Raw genomic sequence first — 6,000 nt, 5'->3', positions numbered from 1 at the left:
TCTGGCTTTTCCTCTGAACTCTAGGGGCAGTGGTGGCCTAGCGGTTAAGGAAGCGGGCCCGTAATCAGAAGGTTGCCGGTTCGAATCCCGATCTGTCAAGGTGCCACTGACGTGCCACTGAGCAAAGCACCGTCCCCACACACTGCTCCCCGGGCACCTATCATGGCTGCCCACTGCTCACTCAGGGTGATGGGTTAAATGCAGAGGACAAATTTCACTGTGTGCACCATGTGCTGTGTATCACATGTGACAATCACTACACTTTTAACCTTCTGCACATGTAACTTCCCGCATGGGAGCCAAGTTCCCTCTTTGAAAAAAAAAAGAAGCAGTATGGAGAGGAGCAGTGTGTTATCACAACGTAGCACGCTAGCTAGCTGGATATTTAGATATATAGTCATTAAATATCCAAACACTGCTCAGCAACTTACAATCACACAGGAATGTGTCTGCAGCGAGCATGAGCCCTGGGCTGTGTGCTTAAGACCCTTGTTGTTTGGCTTTGTGGTTCATCACAGCTGTCACAAAAACATTCCCGTGGTGCCCTGTCAGGTGTTGGCTGGGTATTTCACTCCGCCCGCATGCCTGCCATTCCTTAAAAGCCTACGTGTTCGAATAAACAGGCATCTATCCCAGAGATTAGCAGGGTCAAAGTACTTCTCGTCTGGGGCTTTTTATGCTCCAGGGCAGGTAGCTGATAGCCCTTTCCCTCAGATGCTACAACTACCTAGTCATTGGCCCTGGTGAAGTTCTTTCAAGATAATTAACCAGACAATAGTCTAACAGCATGACTTTTCATGTCAGCCCACTTGAAAATACCTGCATGGCCATGGGGTGTTAAGAGGGAGAGGAGTCAGAGTACAGTGATACAGGGACAGATTGTCTTGTCCAACTTTCCCATGCCCTCAGGTGGGCGGGGAAGGGGTCAAAAGAGGCCTGGTCATGGCCGTTTGCTCCAGGTGCTGTTATCTATCCATTGGCTCCACAAAGGAACGTGACGTAGGAGAGAACCACCCTGGGGACTGAAAGCCTTCTCCTGTTACACCCTTCTCTAACCCAGGGGTCTTTAATCACCAAACGAGACAGGTGTCACCCTTTCAAGCTAAACCCCTCCTTCCCAGATTGCACCCTGTGGCCGACAGGTGAGGGGACACTTATACGCCTGTCTGGGCCCTGGTCGCACAATATTCCTGTTTAACACAGGGTCACCAAGCAGACCCTTCTGGGAGATCCGCTTTTTGTGTGTTTAGAACCTCCCAAGGTCTGCAAAATGGCCAAAGGAACTTATTTGTATGAGAGTGCATATGTGTGTGCATTGTTTAGTAAGGATGTGTCAACTTTGTGAAGGCAATGTCTGTTGTTCATGCCGTGTTTGCTCAGCTGCTTTTGAAATCTGTCTTCTCTTCCTTTCTTATTTTCCCCCCATGTGGATGTCCTATAAGAATCAATGGGCATATGGTAGTTATTATTATATCTCCTCACTATGTGTTTTCTACATTCCCTCTAATGGTTCCCTTTAGCTTCCTGCATCAGATTCTAAATACTGATGCTTGCCTACAAAGCCAAGGGTCAGCACCCTCCTACCACAGATCTCTCATCACTCCACGCTTTTGCACATCAATCTTTTCAATAATCCAGCACTGCTCCTCTGGTACCTGGTATCTCTTAAGGTACTTGGAAAGCATTAATCTAAACTCTTCTATGTCTTGGAGACTAGATGTTCCAACAGCTGTTCAAAAGCTCTTCAAATACAAGCCAAAACCATTCATTTTTAGAAAATACTTATGAAAATCTGATTTATTAAGTAGTTGTATCTAAATATTGTGTCCTAATGATCCAAATAAGGCATTTCTATAATAGACATGTGCAATATTATGGTCTGTAATAGTGACACATGTATGTTGATGTCCATTGATAGAGCAGTAGCTGTAAACAGTCATCAGGTAGAAGGTGATGTCACAACACGCTTATTAATGCTACAACAAACGTAAGTTTCTTAATAACAAAAAAGTTACAAATGGATATAAAACTGATTTTATGCTGAATGTGTACCAACACTTCAGAGCAGAGTTATTCAGTACAAGAACGACACTGAGCAATGGCATCCATAAATATTGAGGAAATAAACAATATAGCCATGAGTGCGCTTCAGTGTCCCCTTGAAGCAGCTTGAAAACATGGCATGACTTAAATATATCACATGTAAAATTGTGCTCACCCATCCCCCTTCAGGTCATGGTTGATGAAGGGAAGCTGAGTGCAAGCAATCTCTGATGCAGTGCAGAAAGAATGGCTGGATAAGGTACACACATCATACACAACCACACACACAAACGCACACAAGCACACACACATACTATGAATCACCAGTGTGATGTTTTGTTTACTTTATAAGAAACAGTTGCTAATGGTAGTAATGCATTCTAATGGACACTGTGTTTACTAATTTCACATCAAGCATTTCTTCAGGATTCAGAGAAAAATTTGAGAAAATAAAATGAGATAAGACACCCAAAAATATGAACTTGAACAAGAATAATTTTAAAACAATATGTTTAGCCAATAGGGATGATTGACAGCTTTCACTCACCCTTGGTCCACATTTTGGATGCTTTAAAACCCTGTCCTGTCAACACATGCCTAGATGCAGCACAGACTCCTCCCTTCCCTCTGTTTTCATTGCTTGTAATTCAGGCCTGTTTACAGGCCTGTTGTATAAAGCACATTGGGACATTGGGACCATGTCTGGTACAAATTCAAAAAGTGTTTTTTTGTTGATGAACAAGTGAATCTGACTTTTACAAACACTCTGGGTGATATTTCTGGACTTGTGCTAAGCTTGTGCTAACAAGTGAATCTGACTTTTACAAACACTCTGGGTGATATTTCTGCTAAGTACAGCGCTACACATCAAGGAAAAACAAGAAAGAAAGATGCTATTTTATCATGTTTGCCTATATGACATATAGACAGGAACTGGTTTAAATCATCCATAATGAGGAAGTAGCATGTGTGACAGCTGTCAATCATTAAGTTGTTTACAAAACATCATTAAAGAATGTATTGTGTATTAAACATAAGTAATTACATGAAAACAAGATACAGATGACTACTTTCTTGTATTACACTACACGTCAAAGTCTTAAAATAACAATTTTTTTATTGATATTCAAGCAGTTAAATGTCTCATTGTACTTTAAAATAAATAAAAAAACATAATAATAAATAAACAATTAAAGTTCAAATTGAAATCAAGGAATCCGTTTCTCTAGGGCAGTGGTGGTCTAATGGTTAAGGAAGCGGCCCTGTAATCAGAAGTAAAGCACCGTCCCCACACACTGCTCCCCGGGCGCCTGTCATGGCTGCCCACTGCTCACTCAGGGTGATGGGTTAAATGCAAAGGCCACATTTCATTGTGTGCACTGTGTGCTGTGCTGCTGTATATCACAAGTGACAATTACTTCACTTTAACTTCACTTTAACACTTGAACTATAACCTGCTCCAGTTGGCCTTTGGCACAATATAGAGTGAGATACAGTTCGTTCAGAATATTTTTCCTAAATCTGTTGAAGAAATTCCTATAAAGGTGAGGCACTTCATGATACTTTGATTTTCTTTTCAGACAGATCATGTCAAATTCATCCTGAACCAGCTCAATGGGGCCACTCCTTGATTTCAAGCTGACCATCTTGGATTTTTTTTTAAAGAAAGAGTTCTGGGATAGCTTGAAATTATGTTTTTGGTCATTATCTTGCTGTACCAGAGGGCACTTTGGTTCAGGGTGCTTGTCACTCTCACTAACCCTAGATCCAGCAAAACAGCCCCTGACTATCGTGTTTCCTCCTCCATGTTTGACAGTTGATGTCACACACTGAAGATCTCAGTCCATAAAACTTTCTTCCAGTCTTCAGTATTCTATTTGCAGATTTTCATGACCAAGTAAAGCCTATTTTTCTTATTCTGACTTTGCTTATTAGCAACTTGACCTGTCAAACCTGCAACTCGAAGTCTTCTTCTACAGTAGAAACTGAGGCTTGCTTACTATGACCTCTATTTGTTCTTCCGGCTGTTGTCCTGTGAGCTGCATATCACACAAGCTGTCAACTCTCAGAAAGTTGACTTCTGTTGCTGTTCTGGCTTATGGTCTCCAAGGCACCTTCCTGTAAATGTTTGCCCTAGATTTTGAGTGCCTTTTGATGATATCATGATTTCCTTTGCAATTTATGTGTAGGAAAGACCTATACTTTTAAATATTGTGAGTGGTCTGTTTTGCAACCATTTGATGGGCATTAACTGTGTCACGCACGGCTAAATAAAGCCTAAAAATGTTGCTGTGCTGCACGTTGTTTTCAGGGAACATTCAAAGGCCTATTACCTGCCCCTGGGAACACAATTTCAGGTCCACAAGATTTGTACTGATTTTGTATGCACCTGGATGTACAATGATTTATTGGTTTTGGCATCCTATATGAGGCAGCAGACTCCAACAGACTCTTCTAAAATTGAATCATGCTCAATAAATGTAGATCCTTGTTTCTGTACCTTTGGCAGTTAGCAAGCCCGTCACAGCTCTCTAGTGGACTGTTATTCAGTTGCTGTGAAGACTCCAATTGGGATAAGGTTATGTATTCAGTGTGTCTGGAGCAGGCGGCAATGACACATTGGGTCAGAATCTGGCCCACACTTATCAGATATACAGTCAGGGAAAAGCATATTTGAACCCCTCAATTTAAGGTTTTAAATAAAATATGAATCGGAAGACACACATTTTTTGCTGATCTCCTGGGCTGGCTAATCATTCAATACTGAAAGGCATTGTTATAACAGACATTTTTGGGGGAAAGTGTTTGCATGATTAATTGAGCTACAATTTAAAAACTATACATGTAATGTATATACTTATACATTAAGGATAAAATGTCTGCAGCATTTGAAAGTGCACAACTAAGCAGTTTTTTTTCTGTACCTGTGTTGTTTCAAAAGAGCCTGATCACTTGTGCTGCAGGACATTCAAATTTAGCTGTTCGATCTCAGGTCCTCACTAGTTAACAATGCATCACTTTCAGAGTCACAAGAAGAAAACATACCCCAACTGCTCTTCAGATCATGGATGGTTTGCAAAAATGATGCCTGAAGCACACTCACCTTTTCTGTAAGTGTCATGAAGTGTCTCTTAGGGTCAGCATCTCAAATCTATGCATACATCAATGCATAAACTCCAGTTTATATATTTAAGCAAAATTAAGGAAATAATTCCACTTAAAAATATGTCTTATCACTTATAAATACTTCACTGGTTGTTATGACTGCCTTTTTTATCTCTAATTATACTCATTGAAACATATGAAAGCTTTCAACAAATGAAATGAATGTCTTATTTTTTTTATTAATAATAGTAAAAAATGGGATGTATAAAAATTAAGCATCAGCATATTGAATACATTTGTTGTTGATAATGCAAGAATGCACCACCATGCATTCCAGAATTCCATTTAGTTGGATTTCCATGACAACCTGATAAAAATATTCATATTCTTAATGGAATGGTCCATTTATTATTCTTAAATGTTTAATCAATGAAGCAACATTAGATTGAAACTGCGCTAGCCCTTTCTTGCACAAAGAAATGTTTGTAGTTCAAATATCGCTGATTTCATATGCGGGACTTGTCTTTTACTCAAATTAGCAAACACCATAGAGTAAAATCATAAATAGAATTAAGAGTAAGGTTGCACTGATAACGATACCAGTAATGGGCCAACAGGCGCAATACTTTGTTAAAATACTCATACTCATAGATGGATTGCAGATACCACAATTAGTGTAATGGCTTTCATTAAATGGCCTGCAGTCGGTGGTCCTGCCTGACTTCAACTTTTATGTTGTTCACAAAACTGCTAATATATCAGTACAATTTATTCTGATATAATTGATGTATTGTAGAACAGTTGTCTAGAATATCATGAGTGTTGTGGACAATATATCTGAAGGTGTGCAGT

Source organism: Denticeps clupeoides, chromosome 12 (genome assembly GCF_900700375.1).
Source record: "Denticeps clupeoides chromosome 12, fDenClu1.1, whole genome shotgun sequence".
Classification (NCBI taxonomy): Eukaryota; Metazoa; Chordata; class Actinopteri; order Clupeiformes; family Denticipitidae; genus Denticeps; species Denticeps clupeoides.
This window is presented reverse-complemented; position numbering follows the sequence as displayed.